The sequence below is a fragment of the Myiozetetes cayanensis genome, unplaced genomic scaffold, assembly GCF_022539395.1.
Source record: "Myiozetetes cayanensis isolate MyiCay16 unplaced genomic scaffold, myiCay2020 scf2-11, whole genome shotgun sequence".
Classification (NCBI taxonomy): domain Eukaryota; kingdom Metazoa; phylum Chordata; class Aves; order Passeriformes; family Tyrannidae; genus Myiozetetes; species Myiozetetes cayanensis.
Window position 1 is genome coordinate 113,683,793 of NW_026087411.1, and position 24,864 is coordinate 113,708,656.

Sequence of the window (24,864 nt, forward strand, 5' to 3'; positions counted from 1 at the left end):
ACTTCCCTCCTGAAAACAAGGCATCAAGGAGTTCAAGAACTGTCTGTACCACAGCTGAGCAGCTGGAAAAATTTGCTCAGGGAAGACAAGTCCTGCTCCAGAATCCCTGGACACTCAGCTGAACCCGTGCAAACACCCCATTCTGGAAGGAAAAACGGAAAAGAAGAGGCATCCCAAAGCCGGGAGTGGGTACAGATAACGCTGCACAACCGGGCTCTCAGATGGTACATGAAGTTAAGGGACTTGTCAGGGGGAGACAAATCTCTCTCCCCATCATCACATTATCAGGCTGTGGCTCATTTCTGATGCTATTTCTGCATAGAAACGAGCTGAAGATTACTCAGTACTTGATACAAGCCGTGCAGAGAACACACCCCACCTTCTGAGACGTTACTATCTCAGATATCACAGATTCCTCCAGGAGAACAGAAATATCTGCAAGATAATCACCTGCATGTGACACCCCTGTCAGGAAACAAAGTTATTTAATCTCCCCCACACGCATGTGAGACTTGCAGCACAAGAAACCCAGACATTTTAAAGGCAAGTTATTGTACCCCGCTATCAACACACAGGATTTATCAGGTGCGTGCAAAGGCAACAGGAGGTCACAGAGTGGTCATTGAGGCTCCCAGTGTTTGGATTTAAACACAGAACAGCTTCTCCAGCATCTCTGTGAATCCTAAATACTCTCTGAACCATTTCCAGCTCCTCCAGGCTCCGAATTGTTTGGGTTTGGACCAACATGACAGGGGTGTTACACTGTCAGCAGTAACCTATTATCCCCACACTGGTAAAATATTTGGTGGAGTTAAGCCCCCGATGTTTTTTTTTTTGAGCAAGAAGAGACCTCATGTGGGGGAAAACAACTGGGGAAAAAAAAAAAAAAAAAGAACAACACGAACCTCAACTTCAGCAAACAACTCACAGGAGCACAACACCAGCAGTGCTGAGAAGCCCAGAGAGGCGACAGCCTCGTCCTTTGCAAAGCCCCAGCAAGAACCACAGGGACTAGAATTAAGGGACCGAGGGGCTGCACTACCGGAGGGACACAAAACACCCCCCAAAGCCCTGGGGATGCACAGGCAAGCAGGACAAGGGGGTCTCCAGATCCTTGAGGGATGCAGGAGGGAGGGCGGGCAGGAAAGCGGGAGCCCATCAGCAGCTCCTGGGCACCAGGTGCCATCACAGCCCCCTGCCAGCGATCCCCCCATCGCTGTGGGGATCCTCCCCACCCCACAGGGTCCCTCGCTCTGTGAGACGCCCACAACGCCTCTCAGCCCCCCCTCACCCCCAGCCTTGTGGGGGGACCCTCTCGCACGCAGATGCCTCGCTGAGGGACATCCACAACGCCCCTCACGCTGTGAGGGACCCACTCACAGCCTCCCCAACCCTGAGGGGCTCCCCCTCCAGCCTTTTGGGGACCCTCACCCGCCTGGAGTATCCCTTGCTCGGTGAGATCCCTCACAGCCCCCCCAGCCCTAAGGGAACCCCCTCACAGTCGCCTAAGCCATGAGGGACCCCCGTCACAGCAGCTCCCAGCCCTGAGGGTTCCCCCTCAAAGCCCCCCTTCCCCCAGCCTTCAGGAACCACCCCCACCATACCCCCAGTTCTGACGGATCCCCTTAAAGCCCCCCCAGCTCTGAAGGGCCTCCTCACCGTGCCCCCAGCCCTGAGAGACCCCCTCACAGCCTCCCATCCCCTCCTGCCCCTCAGGGCCGCTCCAGCCGAGCCCCCCCCCCAACCTCCGGCCGTCTCAGGGGGCTTCCCCCGGACTGTACCACTCCCGCACCCACCCGGCCCCACGGGCTGCCGCGGGGGGGTGCCGGAGGGGTGGTGTTACCGCTCTCCCCCCTCCTTCCCCCTCTCCCCGTCCGCGGTACGGTCCGCCCCTACCTCTCGGCGCCCTCACTTCGCCCTCCCGGCGGAGCCGCGAGGGGCTGGGGGGGGAGCCATAGCCGCTGCCTTGTCTTCCCGCTCCGTCCGCCCTCCCCTGCTCCCCCCCCTCCGGGCCGGACACAGTTGGTTTGTTCCGAAAAGCCGGCCGGTCTTCTCCCCTTAAACCGCTGGGTCTCGCACGTCTTCGGCCATTTCCGACCGAACCGGCGGAAGCTGCCGAAGTGGTGGCGGAACTTAACGAAGGGGGGGCGGAGAAACCCGAAGGGAGGGCGGAGGTAGCCGAAGCAGGGGCGGAGATTACCGAAGGAGGGGCGGAGACTGCCGAAGTGGAGGCGGAGATACCCGAAGGAAGGGCGGAGATTGCCGAAGGCCTGAGAGGCGGGGAGACTGTCGTCTCCGGAACGTGCCGAGAAGAGCCGAAGATGCCCCGGCTCGTTTCCCACCACTGCGCACGCGCGCCGCGCCGAGGCGCTTTTCCCGCCTAAAAGGCGCGCCGTCCCTCACACCCCCTCCCCTCAGGGAGGAGCCGCCATGTTGGCAGTGCTCGATGCCGCCTCGAAGGAGCGGCCACCGCCCAGCCCTGTGGCCGCGCAGCCCTGTGTGTTCTCCAAAACCCCGTAAAGGTGCCCCCACAGAGCCCAGTCTGGCCACGCAGCCCTGTGTGTCCCCCAAAACCCCCGTGAGGGTGACCCCACAGAGCTCGCTCCAGGCCACAGAGCGCTGTGTGTCCCCCAAATACCCTTTGAGCTTGTGGGAAGCTGATCCGCAGATAATAAAATACCCCTAATGGCTTGGAGTTTGTTACAAAATAATACCCGGATCCAACCTGGAGGGTTTGCGTGAAGGTCGCATATGCCTCTTACTCTGAACAAAGTATCTTAAAATATGTGTGTTAAGTGTTATCAGTGGTTAAACGTTGTTAAATCACAGCGTCTATGTTAAAAACAGCGACAAGTACCAAACATAACATGTAACAGATGGTGACTGAAGCAAAAGGGAAAAAATAAAGCTATAGTGAAATAAAGGGGATTAAAAAAAAAAGCAAGTAATGGTGCCAGCATCTTCTCACAACAAAACCACGTCAAACACGCTCAATCCTCTGTTTATGCGCTTTAATTTTATATTATAGGGGCTCCATGAAAGGCATTCATATCTATGGAAATCAAATCCCACCCCAAAGCACACAAACTTGACAACTTTGGGTAAATTAGAGAGTTTTTCACAGAGAGGGTTTTATCTCCAGGAGCAGAGAGGGTGGTGCGTTTCTGGCCACAAAGCTCCGGGAATCTCAGCTTTAATAAAACATAAGCACTTCAAAACGGCGGAAAAAAACCCGCTTTTTCCATCTCTCTGCACTTTTTAACAGTCATTTACACATGTGTAAAGAATGCAAGGAGAAACTAACTTTTATCCTGAGATGAAAAAGCAGCGAGGGGTAAGGCGGGGGCACGGGTCTACCCTTTGATAAACAATACAAAATCCAATTTCCCTTGCAGGGAGCGTGCTGTTCCGAAGGGCAGGAATGGGTTCTGCAGGTTCAAAGGCTCTAAGAAACAATACTTTCATATTTTTTCAGGCAAAAAAAAGAAAAAATAATAATAATAAAAAAAGACTATGACTGTATCGCACAGTATAAAGACAAAATTAACATCCGAATCGTTGAAACACACCCACGTGTGTCCTACCACACACATCTGCTCCCACTTTGGCTCAGGGTTTTGTGTTCCACCCTGAGATCTACCTGTAGCTCTGCAGGAGGAAAGAGGGAGACAATAATTCCCTTCAGGACCTCACTGAGGGAGAAATACCAGCGGAGAACGTGCACTTCGGGACACGACTGAAGAGACCAATTCTTCTCCCAGCTCCCTAAAGAAAACAAGCTGTCAGGATCAGCAGCCGGTCTGGCAAGTCTCTCTTTCAGAAAGCACTATCAAGGCTATTACAGATTATACTGACGAAGACACCTTCAGATTTAATCCCCTTCTCTGTGTGCTTACCTTTCTTACTCTAATAGGAGATCAGTATTAAAGGGGAGTTCTCAGCTTCCCTTCCACCAAGTGAAAAATCCACTGCTCCGCTGCCTTCTGTATATCCCAAAGAAAAAAAAATGCCGTGTTCAAATGCCTTTATTTCCCACCTCTGCTGCTATCTGGGCTTGTGATTTCTCATATACAGTATTCGAGAACACACACAAAATTTCCACATCAGAAGTGGATCCTAAAGGACAGAGTCTATAAGCTATGATGAATAATAGTTTAAAGAAGAAATGAAGTTGCAGAGAAGGCTGCCTGACTCCTTCCTGGCAAGGAGAAGCCTTTTACTCCTACCAGCTTCTCAACCTGTTTTCCCAAAGAAACAGACTCAGTGCATAGTGCCAGTCCTGCTCAAGACTTTGAAACTCCACACTGACTTTTAGTTGGATTTGGAGGTCTGAAAATACTAATCCTGCTGTATGGAAGGGTGCAGGTGCAACGCAAAGCCAACTAAAAACCAGCTGCAGTTCAGATCCTGCCCCTTCTGTTCGACCTTTAGGAAGAAATTCTTCCCTGTGAGGCTCTGGCACAGGTTGCCCAGAGAAGCTGTGGCTGTCCCTGGATCCCTGGAAGTGTCCAAGGCCAGGATGGATGGGGCTTGGATCATCCTGGGATAGTACAAGGTGTCCCTGCCCATGGAAGGGGATAGAACAGGATGAGCTTTAAGGTCCCTTCCCACCCAAACTATTCAGGGATTCTGCTCACAGAATCACTTCTTTAGACACCCCTGTATTACTTCATGCTGGGAACTTCCCTGATATTACATTTTAAGTAGCTCTAGAGTTGGCAGCTGCAACTGAGCGCAGTGAATGCCATCACACCTTTGTGTCCTCCTCTCTGCTTCAAAAGGTCCCCACTCTTTTCCTTACCCACATCGAATTCCCTGCTCCTCATCCCACTTCCTCCTAAGCATGTCTTGCATCCTGGTGCCTCCAATCTGCTCTAAATTACCCTGAGTCATTTCAAGCAGGTATTAAGGAGCTTCAGAGCCAGCTAATGCACATTTCCATGGCACAGTTCCATGGCCTGAAATAAACCTCGGAAAAACATGGAACAACAGTCGGGGGGAGTGGGGGGAGGACCCTGAGCTTCCATCTTTTTCCCTGCTGCAATCCTTCTGGTACATCTTTTTTAACTTCTTTCTCCTCCTTCCCGCAGGAGACAGTTCCAAGGCTGGACCATCTGTGGATTTTACAAGTTCCATGGAACGTTTTCAGACCGCACTCTCAACCTCAGACACTCCTATCGGATTTCAGAGGATTCAGCCACTTTTTAGCCCCAGGGTGCTGTAGGTGCTAAATAGATTATCTACATCTCTCAACCACTACTGAAGGACTACACAGCAAAGCTCAATTTTTAATCCTGCTGAGACTCCAACTTCTTTTGGCCATCAGGTATCCCAGGGCATGCTCCAGGAGGAAATGTTAATCTAGAGTGCTGGCCAAACTCCAGTTTAGGTAATTACATTCTGACAATTTGCATTCTCCCTGCAGTTTTTTAATGGATATGGCATTTATTTTTTTTTCCTCCTTTCCTTACTTTATGTCTTAAAAGCAGCAGCCTGGTCGTGCTCCTGCTGTTGGAGCAGCTGCCAGGCTTTGCAGCTGAAGTAGCTGCATTTCAGGGGTAGGTGAAGGCATCTCAGGACAGTTAAATAAAGCACTTTTGAAGACCCCATGGGCACAAGGAGTGTTGTAACAACACACCCACTGCTGGCCATAAAGCAGAGCAAGGGCTGGAACACAAAATCAAACACTCGGTGGCAACCAGGAAAGGAAAAGTTACCATAGGAATGGACACACAGACATAAAGGCTCTTCCCTCCAAAGTCCTAATTCTGGTTTGGAGCCGGTGCAGCCCCAGCTGGGATCCAAAGAGCGAACACAAAGAACTATCAGCATCCTGCACAGGGCAACCAGATCCTGATGGCAGATGAAAATAAGTCTATAAAAGCAGTGGAAGCTTTTGGCAAGATGCTGGAGGACACTGCCTGGGGGTTACATGGGGTGAGGGAAAGAAATGCCTGTTCCCTTGTTAATGAGGGCACAGTTGTGGGGTTTTTTTTTATTTTACCTGGCTGTGTAAAAGAAAAATCACGAGGCAAGAAATGAGGTAGAAAGTTTTGTTCAAAGTGGAATATTATGGATCACCCCTGGAGCATGTCGAGTGGCCCCACCAGATGTTTGACTAAAAATAAACATTCCAGATAAATTAATTAAATTATTGTATTACCACAGAGTCACAGAATGGTTTGGGTTGGAAGGGACATTAAAGACCATCTCTTTCCACCCCCCTGCCATCATGCTTTGTTTATAAAACCAGACATAACCACACCATGTTCTTTCCTTCACAAAAACCACAACGCCCAAAAAGGGTCATTTTCATATTTCAGCAATATGGAAGTAAAGTTTTTTTGAGAGATTTGGGCAGTGGTGACAAATAAACCACGAGATACTGGGTGGGTAGAGACACGTGGAGCTTTCCCTCCTCCCCCAGTATGTCCCAGTTCATTAGCAACCAAAGGCTGTTATTAGCACTGGGTGAACATTTTTCACAAGTAGTTTGTTGACCAAAATATGGTTTCCCCCATCCCCAAAAATGACCAGCAAATGAGTTTCAGTAGGACAGGCAGCTCCTGGCTTTGGTGGAGCTCAACGTGGTGTGTGTGGGTAAAGGTTTCCTTCCTCTTCTGCCTGTAACAGCTCACAGCAATTCGATACTAATCCTGCAGCAAAAGAAATTATCTAAATAAATCTTATCTACAGAAATAATTAAAAAAAAAAAAAATCCCATGACAGACTTCCACACTGCAACGGGCTTGGAAATTTCAGAAATTTCTGGGTTTCTCCTCAGAAAGACACGATCCAGAGCAGGAAGCAGCAGCCCCAGCCTGGTGACAGCCAAGGAAAACTCCGAGTGGATCTTGGCAATGTCCGACTAACGGCACAAAATACCACCACTGCCTCTTTGCTTAAGGCTCCCTCCCCTTCCAAGCCCTGCTGCACTGAGGGATAAGCTGCATTTCTGTAAAATTCCCTGGAATTCCTCGACTATTACAGCTAACCACGCCTCCCCTTCATCTCAAAACGGACGCTTTGAAGTTTTCCAGAGGTACCCAAGGAAGAAGACACATCCACATACCTAGACTACCCCCAAATTCCACTCTGGAGCAGATGGTGAGGTTCTAAATACAGGCACATCTGGTAACCACTGGTATGAAAAAGCTGGCAGGCAACCACTTATTCTGCTCCACTAAATATTCCGTAATTTGAACTATACTTAAACAGGAGTTAAAAACCAATCATTTCACTTGTACATAACATAATCCCCAAACATGTACATGTTGTAACTGCAGCAGAGCTTGGCCATTACACTCTTGTCTACCAAAAGCATCTTCTTTTTTTTTTTTTTTTTTTTTAATTAAGCATCCAGCACTGTCTAAACTTAAATTAAAAGTGACTGCAAACCAAGCAGTTCAGTAAAGGAGAAAAGCAGCATTTCCAGCGTGTGGGTTTTTTTTTGTTGCAGGCTGGGAGTCTCCAGCACTTCAGCTCACCCTCGAGTCCACACAATCTGAGGGGCCTTGACAACCTGCCAGGTTGCTGAGAGTGCTTGAAAAGACAGGAGGCTCAGGGAGCGCGGGCTCTGCTCACACAGACCTGTGCTTAAGCCAGCTGTTCCATTTGTCCCCGGGTTCAGTTACCACAGTGTAAACCAGGGATAATTCCTCCTCGGCAGGAAAACAATCTGTTAGACATTATCATCGCCGTGTAGTACAGGCAGCTGGGAAACATGTAAGGAAAAAAAAAACCCAACCTCAGAGCCCCCAGAGTCAGCCCTGAGCACGCACAGTACCCACGGTCACCCCAGATCCACTCCCCGAACTCTCTTTAAATAATCTTTTGGGACACTGTTCCGCAGTTCTCTCTGTGAGCTGAGTGAATCACCCGCGTGTGCTGGAGATCCAAAGCGATGGCGGGCATGAAACGGTCGCTCTGGATTAGAGTCACCCTGGGAAAAGCCTGGGAAAGGCTGTCTGCTGGGACATCGTGTTAAGAGGTCCGCTGGAGACCCCACCGCTGGATTTGGATGTGTGCAGAGAGCTTTTAAAACCGACCAGAGAGAGAGAGAGAGAAAGAAATACTCCCAGGAACTGGCTGATTAGGGAGCCTTAAATTCCAGCTACAGAAGGAAGATAAAATACCAGCAGCGGGGCCCTGTAAGTCTGGGATGTAATTGCCGACTGACCTCTTCACAAAGTAGGCACTGAGCAAACCAGAGGTGATTCTGCTGTGGACTTTTGGCAAACAGTGAGGATGTTGTAATAAAAGCTGCTTGGGATCACTCAGTTCGAGCCTCTTGTCCACAAACTGGTATAAGCAAAATAAAAGCAAGGTTTTCAGTCCCAAAAAAGGAAAGTTGAGGTGATTAAATGAACTAGTTTGAGAAGCTGAAAGGCTCCAATGAGAGGACCTTGAAAGTAAACAAGAAAGACCATCTGCCATTTGCATCCCGGATGGAGAAAGCGAATAAAAAGCACGTGGGAAGCAATGAGAACATGCTGGAGATAGTCATGGTCAAGCCCCCACACTGAAGAGAGATCACAGAATCATCCAGGCTGGAAAAAACCTCTGAGTTCATGGAGTCCAACCTGTGACCCATCCCCACCTTGTCACCCAGCCCAGAGCACTGAGTGACACCTCCAGGGGTGGGCACTCCACCACCTCCCTGGACGGCCCCTTCCAATGTCTAATCACCTTTTCTGTGAAGAAATTTTTCCCGATGTCCTAAACCTCTTAAGACTACGTCGTCATGTCCCTTGTTCCCTGGGAGCAAAGCCCAATTCCCCCCCGGCTCCCCCCTCCTGTCAGGGAGTTGAAGAGCTGGAAGGTCCCCCCTGAGCCTCCTTTTCTCCAGCCTGAGCTCCCCCAGCCCCTCCTGCTGCTCACTCCATTCCCATCCCTGCACACTCTCCAGCCCCTCCATGTCCCTCCTGAACTGAGGGGCCCAGAACTGGACACAGCACTCGAGGTGTGGCCTCACCAGCACAGGGGCAGAATCACTGCCCTGGTCCTGCTGCCACACTATTGCTGATACAGGTGAGGCCTTTGAGCAACAAGGAGAGCACAGAATGTCGGGGTGAAGGCAGGGTGGGCTCCAAGAAAACTTGCCTCCAACCTCCCCAAGCAGGCAGTGAAAAGCCAACTGAGCTGCTCCATCCTCTTCCAGGTTGCCAAAATGTCAAATCCTAGCAAGGATTTCTAAGAGATCCACACAGTCCCTCCACTAAAATTCAGAAATTTTCATAATAAAAGCTGAGAAGTGCTGGAATGAGCCTCCTCATCCCCGTGTTGGAAAGTGCCGATGTGCATCTGATGTTCTCCTGTACCCACACGGCATCCCGTCAATACCAACCAATTCCAACCAGCATCCCTCTGGAATCACAGAGACCTCCGTGCAAAACATCTCTGCTGAAGGACGGAGGGAAGGCCCAGCTATTGATCAGAGCCAAGGCTTGAGAGCAGAGTCTGAATCAAATCACAAAATGCCTGGAAAGACGGAGCGGAAAGTGCCCCGTGAGATCAAAGTTATCCTGTGCTAAAACACCCCGGCACCCACCTTTGACAAAGTAACTGCTGCCTCCTGCCAAAAAGGCAGCTGCTCTTATTTATTGGGATTTTAGCGATGCAACAAGGAACCCGGGGACTATTTGTAAAGGGGGGGGAAATGGGGATCAATAAGGGGATCGATAACAAACACTCGTGAGCTTTAAGTGCTGCAGGTTTCTTAAAAAGCGACGTTACAAAGGGAAATAATAACAAATAATTGCCAGCTTCTTGAGCACCATCTATTTCAAGGCCTAACTTGACTGCAATGTACCAAAAGGCTTTAAAATTTTCTAAAAAAATATATATCTAAGAGGTACAGGCCTGCTGCCAAAACCCACCACTAAAACAGGGAAGCAGGTGCCAGCTGCTGCTTTTTCCCAGTGCAGGAGGATATTTCCTCCTGTCTCAATTCAGTTATTAGAGCATTAGAAACAGAGAAACCGGCTCCAAGCTAAACCAGAATTAAAATATTCCTTAAAATAAAACCCTCTGTGTTTTTTTTTTTCCTCTCCTACCTGCAGGATTCTTAAGAGTATTTGCAAAAGCACAGGACCGGAAATCCGGAGTCTGATCCCTTAATACTGAAGTCAACCAGATTGCATAATCCCATTAATACATTTATCAGGCTCCATCTTCACAGTAATCAGGTTTTTAGCCCTTTACACAATTCCCATTAGGTGGCTTTTCAAGCACCTCCCTTAGTTTGAGTCTGTTCCGCTCTTTTCCAGCCCAAACTTCTTCAGAGCCTTTTGTTGCTGTGCCAGATTTGTCATTTAATTTAAATAACTCTTCTCCCTCTCTGCTATTTACGCCAGTGTATTTATAGAGAAAGGAATATAATTTTTCTCTGCCTTTTTTTGTCACCACCTTACCATGCAGGCTCCTTTAATCACTTTGGGAACCAGATTTCCCCCGTTCTCCAGATCATTTCTAGCAGATACCCTCCCCTGGCACCTTGCACAGCTGAAATCAATCCTTGTCCTGGGGACAAGGAATGCAGAGTGCATTTTAAGCCATGCCTCACCAAAACCTGTTGCAGTGGCATTCCCTTGTCACTCGTGGAAATAACTCCATTGACAAATGTGATCCTGGTGTGTGTCTCTACCACCAGGACATCAAAATTATCCTATGATCGATTAAGACATTCCAATTCCCGCGCAGAAATCCCAACTTTCCATCAGGGTTTGCATCACAAGGACTCGCATTTGCTTAGAGACAAACAGTCCTGAAGTCAGCCATTCTTCTCCTGGGATCTCCTGTTTTCCCTCTTTTGATGACATCTCCAAATCCCATAATTTCTTGCTCTGTCATTAGTCAATACCTTGATTAACACTGCTCCTTATGCCTTGAGGAACAGCATTGCTAACCTGCCTGCCAATCCTTCTTCAACCATCCCACCTTTTCTCCCGTGAATACAGGATTTATTGATGCAAAACAGAGCAAAATACTTCAATTCTGATTGATTTAAACTCTCTTACTTTGCATGTTTTGGGGGTTTTTTGTTTTTTTTTCTTAATGAAAGGCTGATTTTTGCTGGTGGAGAACAACCCAGGCTTATTCCTCCATAAATCAGGTCTTTCCCTGAACAGCAAAGCTGTTCTATTTTTACAGTTGGGCATTTGTAAAAATTAATAAACTATGCAAGTCAACACATTTGATGTTAAAAACGGTAAATGAAGTTTCTTAATGACTCGTCTGACTTTTTAACTGTACTTGGGTTTTATGTCACAAATTTAAAAAACCAATTAGAATGCAGAAAAAAAGACATGTCGGGCTTGTAGCTAAATAAAATAAAGCTAAATGTGCTGAATACATAGTTTAAATTAAAACAAACTGGTTTATTGTACAAAGGAATTCTGCAGCCTATAAATAGAACCAATTTCTCTCTACTCAGCACGTCTGCAGGTTTTCAGAACCTGAAACAAAATTAGGTTCTATTCTCCTGCAAAGGAAGAGCTGATGCTCGAGTAAAAGTGAAAAGTGGCAAAAACCACTTCATTAAACGCTTTCTTTGAGCCACCTGTGAAAGAGAGGGCACTCACACAACCCCGAGCACACTCTCACTGCCCTCCCTCCCCTCCCAGAAATTCCTGCTCCCAGGAACTGACACCACCACACCAGTTGGAAACCCCATCGGCCACAGAACCAGGCAGGGAGGCTGAAAGTGCAGCCACACGGAGTCAGTGAGAGGGACAAACTGGAGAATAAACAGAAATCCCTCCGGCCGGAGCGGTGAGGGATTTGACCCGGAGCAGAACGCACATCCTATGGATCAGGGATTGTCCCCAGTAAACGTTACCTCAGTCTGAGCCCTAGAAAGCTGCTTCAGCTTCCTCACCAAGATCTTCTCCAAGTCTTCCTCGCTCACCAGTCCCGAGGTACTTTCAGCCCCTCCGACACGTGGCAATACTTGTGTTTAATCAATACCAGTCCTGGCTCCCCCAGAGAGCAAGAACAAACAACAATCTGCCCTTCCAATTACAGCAGAGTTCCACTAAAACCACTACGTGTGTCGAGTTTTAAATTCAACCACATTTAAAGGCGAAGAAAAACCCTCCCTTTCTCCCACCACTGACAGAACAATACTACGCTCTGCCTTTTTTTTTTGGGGGGGGGTTTTGGGAATTAAAAATAGGCTGAACTTCAGGAGTGTTGTTGCACTTGAAGCAGTAGAATAAAGTGCATCATAAGAAAGATGCCACTGGGATCAGTTAAAGCCAAGAAAATTGAAAACATTTAGGGGGAACGAAGCCAAAAACACAGAACCAGATTTAAACTCAGCGTATGCTGTGGCAGGGGGCCAGTGGAAGCAGAACTTGCTGGAGGAGGAAGGAGAGGGAAGGCTCCCTGGATCAGAGGATGGTGGGCCAGGGAACTGGGCGTCAGCAGCTGGCACAGCTGGGTGAGATCAATGAAGTAGCAGAACTCAGCTGTAAAAAATTCTCATCACACTAAGCCAGGCCATTAATAAACATGGAGCTGTTATACACCACTTGCCGCCTTCAAAGAGCTCCAAACCCAATGACTAATCCTCACAAACCACCTCCTTAGGTGCAGGAGCTGTTTATAGAGATGAGAACAAAGGCAAAAACGGTGAAGTCATTGGCCACAGCTCCTAAAAAGCAGATTTTAAAGCCAGGCTGAAATTCGGGGCTCCCAGACACAGCCCCTTGGCTGGGTGGGATTTCCCTTGTGTTCCTCTGACAGCAGGAGACCTCTACAACCTGAAACACTGGCCCCCAAACCCTGAAACCTCATATATGAACTTACTTCTCAAGTGGGTTTTACTTCTCAAGGCTCATCTTGTATCTTCTCTGCGCAGTCAGCAGAGCAGCAGAGGAAGTAAAACGGGTGAAGTGACGGCACCACGGAGATCAACAGGAAGTTTTGGCCACTAAACTTGGCACTTCAGCTGATGTGGTTTAACAAAGTGAAAAAAAAACCCCACCACCTAGCAAAGCCTCTCACCAGAAGGTCAGTAAATCACACCTCCTCGATTCCCTCCTCCACCTGTCTTTCCTCCAACAAATAAAATTACATCCAAATTAACGAGGAAGCTACGACACAAATTTTCAGTTTTACAGCAAACTCTCGGAGGGAGGATGACACACACACAGCGTCTCTGTTACTCAGCAGAGATCTCCAGAGGAGACTAGAACTAACAAACACATTTTAACAAAGGGCCGGGAACAAGAATAAGTTGCTAAAGGGAAAATAAACCCAACGCACTTGTGTTTCTGAGCACCTCAAGGACGTTATCAATAAACCCAGATGCAGCCTTTCCACAAAAGCTGCAGCGACAATTGATTCAAATGGATGGCACTTCTGTAGTGCCCCTATTTGACTCTCTCGAGCTGAAGCAGATAAAAATTCAGAGATTGGACTTCCTTGGTATTTTCATGTTAATCTACACAGCTTTAGGGAAATTGTTGTGACTCCAATTCACTCTGAGCAGTCAGAGCCATTCAAGCACCTACCAGCAATTTTCCTACCTCGCAGTCTATCTCATAAGTCAACCTGATGCATTATCTTCCCTGCACAAATCTGTCATGAGCACCAGGCAGGCTCCCCCTCGGTCCTGATAAGCAGGAGCAGGCCTGACTCATCCTCTTTTTTCCCCACCTTTCATCCTGATTTGTGTCATCTCCTTTACAATTTAGTTTTCCCACGTCGTGTCGCACGAGGAGAAGGGATCAGGATGCGTGTGATGTGTGTGCAAGGGACAACAAGAGGAAGAACGTGGTTTTAATCTCCACCTACTCCTCTGGCTAACAGTTCCTTTTGCTTCATCTCCTTGGAGGTATTTTAGCATTAAATTCAAATGAAGTCTCCCTTTTCTTCTGCTTTTATTGGAAGAAAACAATAGGACACGGGAGAAACCCACGCAGGAGGAAATGTTTCCTGCTCTGGAGTGCTTGGACTTGCTGAAGTCTTTTGCTGTGTCTCCTGCAGAAAGCAGACAAGCAGCTACACCCATCCCGGGGCTACTTTTGCCCAAACTGACACTGCACTTCAAGTAAAAACCAGTTTTACTGCAAACAGAGACCGGCATCCACGGGCCTGAGGGCTACCAGGGCAACAAAGCCTTGACAGAGCTTCCCCAAAACAGCTGGAAGATCTCTCTCCCTCACGGGGACTGTCTGGTATCCACTCAGGCAAGCTGGAGCTGCACCTCTGCCCCAGGCTCAGCGAGTACCTGGGCTGTCCCTCGTGCCTCACTGCCTGTTCCCCAGGAATTTATGCAACCCTAATAACCCTTGGAACTTATTGGGGTGGTGAAAACACACAGACACGTGGGTGAGTGGGTGGGTGGATGAGGCTGAGCCTCAGTCTGTAAGAAAATAATACAGATGTGTTGATTGTGGGGGCAAAAAGAAAGGGTGTGTTGTCATGGGTCTGAGCAGAGATCCCAAGCAGTGAGGTACCCACAGCCCAGCAAGCCAAAGATTCGGGTGTAGCCACACGGAAAAATCGGTATTTGGATGTACTCAGGAACAGGCAAAGGTCTAAAATAACACGTTCATGAAGAAATCCATAGCTCAGCTTGTTCTTCAAGACCAATGAAGGGCATCAGCCAGCACTGGAATGACACTGCCAAGGACACAGACAGGACCACTCACAGCACAAGCAGAGGGTGCACCACACTCCCAAACTGCTTCACCAACAGCTCTGGGGTTGGGCCACAGACATGGGAAGAAAAGAGCTGAGAAATCCCATCCCTTTTGCTCCAGGCTGCTCAAAGGTTTACTACCTCAGTCATTTTTTTGCAGGTATCCCCACCAAGATTCTCCAGGATCTCCTCAGACTACGGTTGCCAGGTCAGTGACAAAGCAGGAGGAGCAAAAGCTGTAACTCATCAGCACCCTCAATTCTCTGGGAATTGTGGTTATGTCTGCCTTTTAACAAGGCCTTCAAGGCAACATGAAACACAACCAAACAATGAGCAAAAAAAAAAAAGGCCTCAGGTGGTCAAAGATTCATTACAACAGGCAGAATCACTCCCTTCATCCTCTCTCCACCCCACACTTAATTGAGTAGCCTGGCAAATTGATGAATTACAGTTAAATGATCTTGCTGTGATACCCCTTGCTGATGAATGAAGAATATCCTGCCAGAGCCTCCTGATTCCAGGTGATGGATCTGAGCCCAGGCTGCAACACAATTCCTCGTGACTGACAAGCTCAGCTATTTCCCCTCTTAATCTTGATAATATTTGATTGAATAAATCCAAGGTCGTAATTTCCCAGGTGGATACAATTGTTCAAAATATCCCCAGCCCTCCAATTACTCCAACAAAAAAAAAAAAAAGGTGAAGAATATTCTTGTAAGAGCCGGTGAGATCTCGTTGCTGGGAAATGTCTACACCCAAAACAAACCTTTGCTGGAGCACGAAGGAGCAACTGTGAAGTTCCATTTGTCATCTCACGGCCCAGAGCCCTCACCACGCAGCCCTCAAACCTCAGGGACACGGACCCCTGGGGACCAGCATTGCTCATGTTCTGTCACAGCCCAGCAGACCCTTTCCTGTCTTTTTTGTGTGTGTGAAAGTTTGATAGGAAGCAGCTTGGCTGACTGGGAAGGATTTCAAGATGTGGGAAGCAGGGAAAGGATAACTATTAATCGGCATCATTTTCTCTTCAGCGCGCACCGACACTTCCTAATAGGGGAGCACCTTAAAACCCCCCACGCTCGAGCCTCAGCCAGCACTTTTGGGATGCAACCTGACTTCTCCTCCCCATTTTCTTGCCCTTCCAAAGGCAGAAACGGGAGCAAAAGCTTCTCCACCTTGGCTGCACAAAACTTTCACACACAGATCTCTGCACAGCATCAGCTGGATCCAAAGATGTTGTGTCACTTGTGAAATATTCCAGCGCTTCGTTGTGCAAGCTCCTAATTATTAACGGCCGTGTTTCTGCAGTGAGATTTATGAGGTAGCTCAGGGTGGGGGATTTGAACTGGTTTTCCCTCATATCTACAGATGGGAAGCCACAGAAGTGGTTTTTTATCCCCTCAGCTTGTGTAGTCTCTGATGCAGAAAAGCCCTGAGGAATAAACAAGCCCCTCAAAAGAAGAATCTGGGGTGAAAATCGTCCTTCTCTGCCTCCTCCACCACCAGAGTGGCGTAAATGTCTTTTTTAAACAGCTCCACATGTCCCTTGGGGGAAATACAGCCAGAACTTTGCATAATTTCACTGTTTATCTGTTTTTAGGGGATGTTGCAAACCTCCTTCCATCCCACTGAGGCTTTCCAGACCGGCTCCAGAATCGGGATTGCAGCAGGAACAGGACACAGATGGTCCCCTGGAACCAGGAGAAAAGAGGCAAGCGATGCAAAAGGCAGTGGCCCCACGTAACCCTTGCGAGGGAGCCAGAGCCTGTCCCCGTGGAACAATAGCAGGAAGCTGCCCCTGAGCTGGCTGTGGCCTCCCAACCAGGAGCTGGGGATGGAAAAGCCTTGCAGGGGAGAAGCAGAGAACTTCTGAGGACAAAGGGTTTCACTCCTGCTCGTGGTTCTCACAGCGAAGCGAAAGGGAAAAATTTGAAGCCTGGAAATTCAGCTGGTTTTGGAGGTAAACACGTGGCTGGAAAGCCAAATGAAGCTGATCACTCTTCCTCTCCGAGGAGATGGAACGTTGGAAAAACCTGGGGAGTGAGCAACCAGTACCTGGGCTAGTGGCAGAAAACACTCAGATTTAGATATTCATATACAATTATTCACATATAATTATATATATATACATATTCAGATTTATATATTCACATACATGTGCCTGTGCCTATAGACGCGTTGGGTCACTTTTAATGCAAATATTTAAAAAAAAAAAACAAAACAAACCACAACATCTTATATGGCTCCAGGATGTAGGATTTTAAAACAAAATAACCATGTCCACGTGCTGCTGCAAGGGCTGCACTCAAACAGGCACAGCAGTGCTATCGGGAGATGCAGGATATGAGGCTCTGACACTGCTCTGATTCATCCACTGGAATAAAGCAGACACTTGATGGCATCTGCATTGCTGACTCAACCCCGCATCTCCCGTGCCAATCTTGCTGGTGCAGGTAGAGAAAGGATAGAAATGCGTTCCTGCCTCCATCCCACATCCACCAGGGTAAGGCTTTCACAGCTGGTTTTCTCCACCCTAACTTGGCAAAGCAACTTTTAAAGGGAAAAAAAAAAAAAAAAAAAAAAAAGAAATTCCAACTGCTCCGCTCTCGGAATATGTTTGAAATTAAAAGAAAGTCAACCTTGCCCTGTCTTCTCCTGGCATTTTACTCCCAGCCAGCCTCAAAAAAAAACCATAAAAAAAAGGTGGAAGACAAACATTTTCTTGTTGAGGCTCATTCTACCTCCAAGCAGTTGTTTCCAAAGTCTGGATTTATTTATTTTATTGAGTTTCAGCTCTGGCACCCCTCACTTTCTTCCTTTTGGGGAATAAACAAGAAGAGCAGCAGCCCAGCAAGTAATGAAACAGATTCTCCTCCAACTCTACAAGTACAGGGAATAATTTGGGTTGGAAGGGACCTGAAAGATCCTCTCGTTCCAACCCCCTGCTGTGGCCAGGGACACTTTTCACTAGGCCAGGTTGCTGCAAGCTCCACGGAGCAGATCCCGGTTGCTCCAACGTGGCCTTGTGTGGGTCTTTATCCCCATGGCACGACCCAGGCTGGGTGATCTGTGCTGGGCAAAGGTAATATGGGACAGGACTGTCTATGCCCCGTGTCCCTCCTGGTATTTCAGTCCCTGAGGGTGCCAACAGGACCTCAGGGTGGGTCAAACCAAGTAGAGACACCGTGCAAGAGCCAGAGCTTTCCCCTGCACATCCTCCCAGCCTGGCTCACTGGAGCCCACACAGCTTGGACAAACACACTGTCCACGCTTGGCTCTGGAGACCCCGGGATGAGCCAGGAGAGGAGAATCCCCACAGGCTGCTGAGGCCATGCCAAGCCCCAGCTCCCAAACTCCTGCCCCAGCTGTGGCAGCGGCCCCAACCAAAACCAGGGACCTGGAAGAGCCAGAGGAGTTACAGCAAACAAGAACAGGCCTGGGGTTGGCAGCAAACCCTCCCCGGGCCTCACTGCGTTCACATCTGGGGCCCCACTGCATTTCCCCCACCCCACTTTGTGACTCTTTAATTAGTCACAAACAGGAACTCAGGGGTGGCAGGCTGTTCTAGGACAGTGGCAGTACACAGCCATTAAATAAAATATAAACACCTCATCTATTCTTAACACCGGGTTTGATCTTGGCTGTCTCCTTCTCCTTTTTTTTTTTTTCCAAGGTGATTTGCAATTTCTTTGGTTGCATTTCGGGAAGGGGAGGGCTGACTTACTGCGTAATCTCATTTTTGATCTATTATTAAATGCCTGCTTGTTTTTTTCTTTCCTTTTTATTTTTTTTTTACTCTCACCCTTTCTCCAGGAAAGCCAGAAGCCCCAGCAGGAATTACAGCTGGAAAAAAAGGTGAACTGTGAAATGAAAGCTGGGAGAGGAAAGAACTGCTCGGGCTTTTGTTTGAAATTTTCAGATTTTTGGCTGTAAAAAATCTCAGATTTGCAACCCAAGGCCAGGGCCAGGACTCAACAAAAGGACCACAGAGCACGAGGTCAGCAGCACTCAAAGCATCCAGGAACATCTCTTCTTTTTTACCATTTTCATACAAAAGAAGATCCCTACAGGGAGTTACTCAAACCTGTAGCACTCAGCCTGGTACAGAGCACTGAGAGGTGCAAATCCAGCACTCTGGAAGTGGCTCCCTTTGTTCCCAAGGCCACACTGGAGGTGGGTCAGGATTGCTGGGCGATTTTCATCAATGATTATTGCCTTATTAACTAATAAACCCACTCTTTAACCATCAGGAATGCAACCCAGGGAGAGTCCCAGCCACCAACGCTATTTTTGGGGAAAAGAGTAGTGTTTTAAGTGCTTTTGTTTTTGCAGAACAGCCCGGGCAAGCAGCTGGAGGGTTCGCAGCAAAACTGGGCAAGTTCAGGCCCGTTTTGGAGGGAAAAGCATCCCCAGGCCACGTTCCATGGCAAACCCTCTGGTTTTTCCAGGGGAAAGCAGAAAGGGCAGGGAGACAGCACACAGCCCAGAGAGCAGCTGGGCAAGGTGCCACCACCTCCTTCTGCAACTGGACATCCCAATGCCATTCTGTGGATGTTTGGGAAAGAAACCCCAAAAAAAATGGCACATCTGGAAGGAGCCACCCCTGGGTGGGAGCAATCAGCAGATGTGTACATCCCACACAAGCCACCAGTGCCCACCACTCCTCCACCACCTGAAGGGCCACCAGGACCCTGTCCTGGTCCTGCCACGAGGATCAGAAAACCTTTTGTTTGACCAAGTCCAGGCAGCTGCTCCCAGGACCCACCGGAGACCAACTGCAGGTATAATAAAGACAAATATGGACATGGGGCTGGACACCCTTTTCTCCTTCCCAGAGAAACAGAAGAGATGAAGGAAGCAACGTGAACCTTCAACCCCAACTCACCCAACGACCACAAAATGCTTTTTGGGATCCCCAGTGACCAAATCACAGCTGCCGCAGAAAGTGATGTTGGTGACAGGGGAGAGCAGAGGTTCCCTCGCCTCCATATTTTTGCTGGATGTGACTGACTCAAGTTTCTGGGCACAAAACAACTTGGAAAGAGCCTGTTCCCAGAGATGAATGTCTGCTAAAAACCCCAGAGCTGGATGTCACCGTGACACGAGGGGTGTAAGTGCCACCTCCTCCCTCCACCTCCAGCCTGAATCCCATCCTGCCTTCCCTTAAACTCAGCAAAAATAGAGTCAAATCCAAGCAACTGTCTCTACATTTGGCATTATCTGCTGTGAAATGTCAAACTTTTCAACAGGAATTCCAGTGTTTCCATCCTCCCTCCACCCCCCAAGGCACGAAGACTGATATAAAGAAGCCAAAAATGTACTGGAGATGAGAAAGCATCACCTACACTGGCCACAAATGGACTGGAGCTGGAGGGCCCTCTCAAAGGACCCAACAGAGGGTCCTGCTGGGGAAAAACCTACCTGGGTTTCTCCACTGCCTCGTGTCACCTCAGAGTTTGCTTCCCATGCATCCAATTATATGGAAATGCGAAGGGCACGTGTGGTTTAAAAACCCTCTTGGAGTGCTGGAAATATTGTGAGTAAGGGATGGAACCTGCTCAGTGTGTCAGAATCTTCCCTCCCTCCCGATGTAACAGCATTTCACAGGCACTCAAGACGTTGGCACCTACGTTTCATCTGTTTTCTCATGAGAAGATGGAATAATTTAACAAATTACACTGATTTTCACTCTCAGCCGTAGATTCCGCGCCGGCACCGCTGCAGAGATGAAGCCACAGGTTCTCCAGGCCCATTCCTGTGGGATCAGCAGGCTCACACCCCCTCAGCAGAGCACATCAGGGCACGACACCTCATTTCATTTTGAGCTTTCCTTATTTTCTGTCCCTACTAATACCCCACTTTCCCCACTCCTGGTCTGTGCCATCTGCCTGGATGGCACTGGGCTGCGTCTCCTGCATACACCAGTGTCCATCCTGCATCCCTGAGGCCACACAGCAAGGAGAAAGCTCCTGCTCGAGGTTCCTTCACGGGCAATTGCGAACATTTACGGCCCCATATAAATGGTGTCCGTCACCTCACCCCTCGGCCCTGCTCCGGAGAGGCACATTCCCAAAATCACCGGGACACATCTGAGCTCCCGGACCGGCCAGCTCTGCAGCAGTGGGGATGATGGGCAGAGAGATATCTCAGCACCTTTTTGTTTTCAAGCACCCCTCCCGGGGACAAAAATAACAAGAGTTTTCCCTCCTTTGCAGCATCCTCTGCCCCCCGAAACCGAGCAGCTCTGGCCACACATCCCTGGCAGAGCTCCCGGCTCCGGCTGCCGCAGGTCAGCCATGCTCCCACTTCCCACGGCTGCAGCATCTCCCGGCAACAGCAACCCCTGCAAACCCCCTTCCCGCAGCAGCCCGGGGGGAGAAACACCCAAAGCAAGAGCTCGGGGGAGGCTCAGAGCACCGAGCAGCCCCCGCGGGGAGCCGGGTCCGCAGAAAGGAGCAGAAGTTTCTCTGCTCGGCCCCCGAGACGCGTTTTTGAAGGTGAAGGTTGGACGTGGAAACCATCTGTGGCCGCAGGGAGCCCAGACTGGCCGGGGCAGAGCGGAACACAAAGAAACCCAGCCCAGCATGATGAAATACAAGTTTTATTTGCTTTAGCCCGGGGCCAACTTCCCTCCCTGGCTCAGGAAAATGTCTTCAATGCTGCTCTGTCTGGGGGCTTTTACCCAGCTGACCGACCAAAACACGACGCGAGGGAGGTGGTGAATCCTGAGCATCCCCCCCGCAAAACCTGTGACACCACGGGGGACCCGAGCACGGAGCTGAGACCGGAGCATCCTGACTTCTCCAGGTCCTTCTGCTCTCCCTGTTCTCTCCTGGTTCACATCCCCGGGACGAGGAGTGAAGGCAGGCACAGCCAGACCACGGAGGGGGGACCCACCAGATCCCGCCCGAGATCCCTCCCCAAGGGCGAGCCGAACCCGCTCCCCTGCTTTTGGGGGCCACTCACCTCCTCCCTGACCCTTCCAGCCTCTCCCTCCCAGCAGGGATTTCTCCTCGCGGCACAGGAAACCTTCCACAGCCGCCAGTTTTCCTCGCATCCCCCGTGGCCCAAATTGCCAAACTCGAAAGCAACTTCCAAGCGGGGGCAGAGGAGCCCCCGCCCCGCCGTTCGAACGCCGCCGTCACATTAAACCTAATTTATGTTGCACCATCCCGGCGCTGCGGGAGACGAGCCAAAGCCACCCCCGGGGCCACCGGCACGACTTTGCCCCCAACTTCAGGGATTTGGGTGAAATCCCAAACACCGAGCCGCCAGCTCAGCCAGGGGTCATCCCACGGAAAAAAATCCCACAGCCCCGGGGACACCCCCAGCCTCGGGGACACCCCCAGCCCCGGGGACATCTCGGGATAGGGAGGGGTAGGGATAAGGAGGGGAAAGGGGATGGGGAGTGATGGGTCCCCTCCAAACCGGACCCATCCCGGGAGGGGCTGGTGCTGCTCCCCGGGTGAGTCCGGGGCACCCCTCCCGTGCCGGGTGGGGAAAGCGGTTATAAAGTGAAACAAAATAATTAAATAAGGTACAATACTAAAACATAAGAAACACAAGATATAGAAAAAATGCAAGGAAAACAAGATAAAACAAGAAAATAATAAAATAAATAAATTAAAACAGCATAGCATAAAATGAAATGAAATAATACATCCCAGCCAAACCCCCAAAGTACCCAGCCCCCTTACCTGGGGGGGCGGCGCTGCCCCGGGAGCCCCCTCGGCGCTGTCCCTGCGGCCGCAGCCCGGCGTGCGGAGCCCGCGGAGCCCCCGGCCCGGCTCGCTGCATGCTGGGAAGCGGCTCCCAAAAACGGGGCCGAGGTGCCCTCTGCTGGCACCGCCGGCCTGGGGCCCCCCTGGGCTGGGAACGGGCTGGGGGGGTCACTGGGATGTGGGGTTGGTTTGGGGTTCTGATGAGGTGGGTGTGTATATATATATATATATATATATATATGGGGGGGAGGTGTATTTTTTATAGCTCTAGATAGATATGAAAACGCAGAGTCCCAGAATGGTTTGTGTTGGAAGGGACTTTAAAGCTCATCCCGTCCCAACCCCCTGCCCTGGGCAGGGACACCTCCCACTAGCCCAGGTTGCTCCAAGCCCCGTCCAACCTGACCTTGGACACTGCCAGGGATCCAGGGGCAGCCACAGCTTCTCTGGGAATTCCAGCCCAGACCCTCCCCACCCTCACAACAAAAATTCCTTCCCAAGTTCCCATCTAACCCTATGCAAGTGGGAAGCCATTCCCTGTGTCCTGTCCCTCCAGCTTTTGTCCCAAGTCCCTCTCCAGCTCTCCTGGAGCCCCTTTAGGCACTGGAAGGGGCTCCAAAGTCTCCCTGGAGCCTTCTCTTTTCCATACCTGTTCCCAGGCAGCACCACAAAAAGGTGCCTTAAAACACCTCTAGAAAGGAAGTGGGAAGCACTGGATGGGAGAGGAAGGGGCAGATGTTGGGGAACATCAGCTTTTGGGGTGTAACTTTTGTCTAGGAGTGTGAGGTTCAGAGTATTGCCCTTGTTGTGAGAGCTTGTTAGACACACATGTAGAGGGGTCTGTAGCTATAGAAATGTATAACTGATGTCCTGTATGTACCCCATGGGTGCTTCAGGAGGGTGTGGGGTCAGGGTGGGTCTGGGGGCTCTGGATCCCAACCCCACTCCCAGCCCCAACCCCTCCTGCCCTGCTTTTCCCCTCAGCTATCCCCTCTCCTCTATGCCTGGGCTGCTCAGATGGATAATTAATGCAGCTCAGGTGGGTAATTAATTCAGCTCAGGTGGGTAATTAGTTCATCTCTATAGCAGGATCAACTAAATATTAATGAGACTTTGTGGCTTGACCTCCCTGGGTCACCTCTGCTGGGCCCAGTGGGATCCTGCTCAAAGGCCAACCAGTAACCCAGCAAAACCCTCAAGAAAAGAGATCCCTAAGGGATGATGATCCTACACCCAGCCAGGGTGGGATCCACCCCAAAAATGGGGTGAAATCCCAAATACCGCTCTGAAAGAGGGTCAGCAGGAGACTCAAGTGCTTTGATTCACCTCCCAAATTCGCAGCGGGCTCCTCTAATATAATTCCTGTTTCTTTCCTAACAGCAGAAGCAACTGCAGGTCATGGACAAGGAGCCTGGAAAAGAGCCACCAGTGACAACAGAGAATTGCCAAAGGACTCAGTGGAAAAGCAGAGGCACGAGAAATCCAGCTGTGCACACAGCTGGAACTCAGCTTGTCTCCCTCCTTTTCCACGGCAAGAGCAGCTGAGTGACCATGGGCAGCCTTGCAGGTGGCTTTCTGATGCCACCCTGTGCCTGCTGCAGGTGGCAAGTGACATTTCAGAACCCACCAGTAGCTCAGTCTGACTCAAAAAGCCTCTTTTTCAAGCAAATTCACCATTCCACAGGCTCCGTTCCCGAGATGTCTTTCCACGTGTTCCCATTGCTTCCCAGGAGCAGGGATGTGACCCTGGGGAGATCAGGGTCCCTTTCCCAAGTAACATTTGGCCAGATTCTGGGGAGGGCTGCAGAAATGTCTCAAATCCAAGGAAACCCCCTGTTTTCCTGCTCTAACATCACCACGTTTTTGCCAAGTCTCACGTCCAGAGCAGCAATGGCCGTTTGGAACAACTGCTTAAACAAAGTAAAACACCGTGGATGTTCCCTGGAACTGGTCAAGGACCGGGACAGGAGATTCCTTAATGGGAAATTTTACCTATAACTGATTTTTCTGGCACAGTTTCCTCCGGCTCCAAGTGGCAGCTCAGACACAGATAATCCAATGCCTTCAAAGAGGCTGGTTGTGCTCCCAGTGGAGCAGAGGGTTTATGGAGATGACAAAGCCTTCAAACACTCCTCTTGCTTATGGAGCATCACCCAGGTCTGGACAGACAGACAAGACAGGGGAGAGTGAAGCCACCAGGGAACATCCCCTCTCCATCTCCTGCCCCCGGGGGCAGCTCCCGGGGTACCCAGAGGGGGAGTTTAATCTTTTCCATTCCATTTTAATCAGCTCATCAGCCACAGGCATTGACAGCAGGGCTGGCTAAGAGGCTTAGGTCTATTATTCCCAGAGGATTAGCCTTTTTGATCCCAGTGGAGGGAGGTGGCTTCATCTCAAGGCTCACTGGGGGGTGTGTCAGGTCAGCAATCACCTGCAAAACTGGCTCCCCAATACCCTCTGTTATTTATTTGCCAACCCCAGGGGCTCCTTCCT

General features: G+C 49.8%; 1 protein-coding gene across 5 annotated transcripts in view; it reads right to left on the reverse strand.

The window, feature by feature from the left end:
* EXTL3 (exostosin like glycosyltransferase 3) overlaps positions 1-22,409 on the reverse strand; it is a 128,266-nt gene extending 105,857 nt beyond the window's left edge. For 2 of the 5 annotated variants that reach the window (XM_050314757.1, XM_050314758.1), the window contains exon 1: positions 1,897-2,103. The gene's annotated coding sequence lies outside the window, so the exon portion shown is untranslated. Of the gene's footprint in view, positions 1-1,896; positions 2,104-11,839; positions 11,885-21,616; positions 21,655-22,347 lie in introns of those variants that run through there. The other 3 variants (XM_050314759.1, XM_050314761.1, XM_050314760.1) reach the window with 3 other exon arrangements.
* Positions 22,410-24,864: the final 2,455 nt, after the last annotated feature.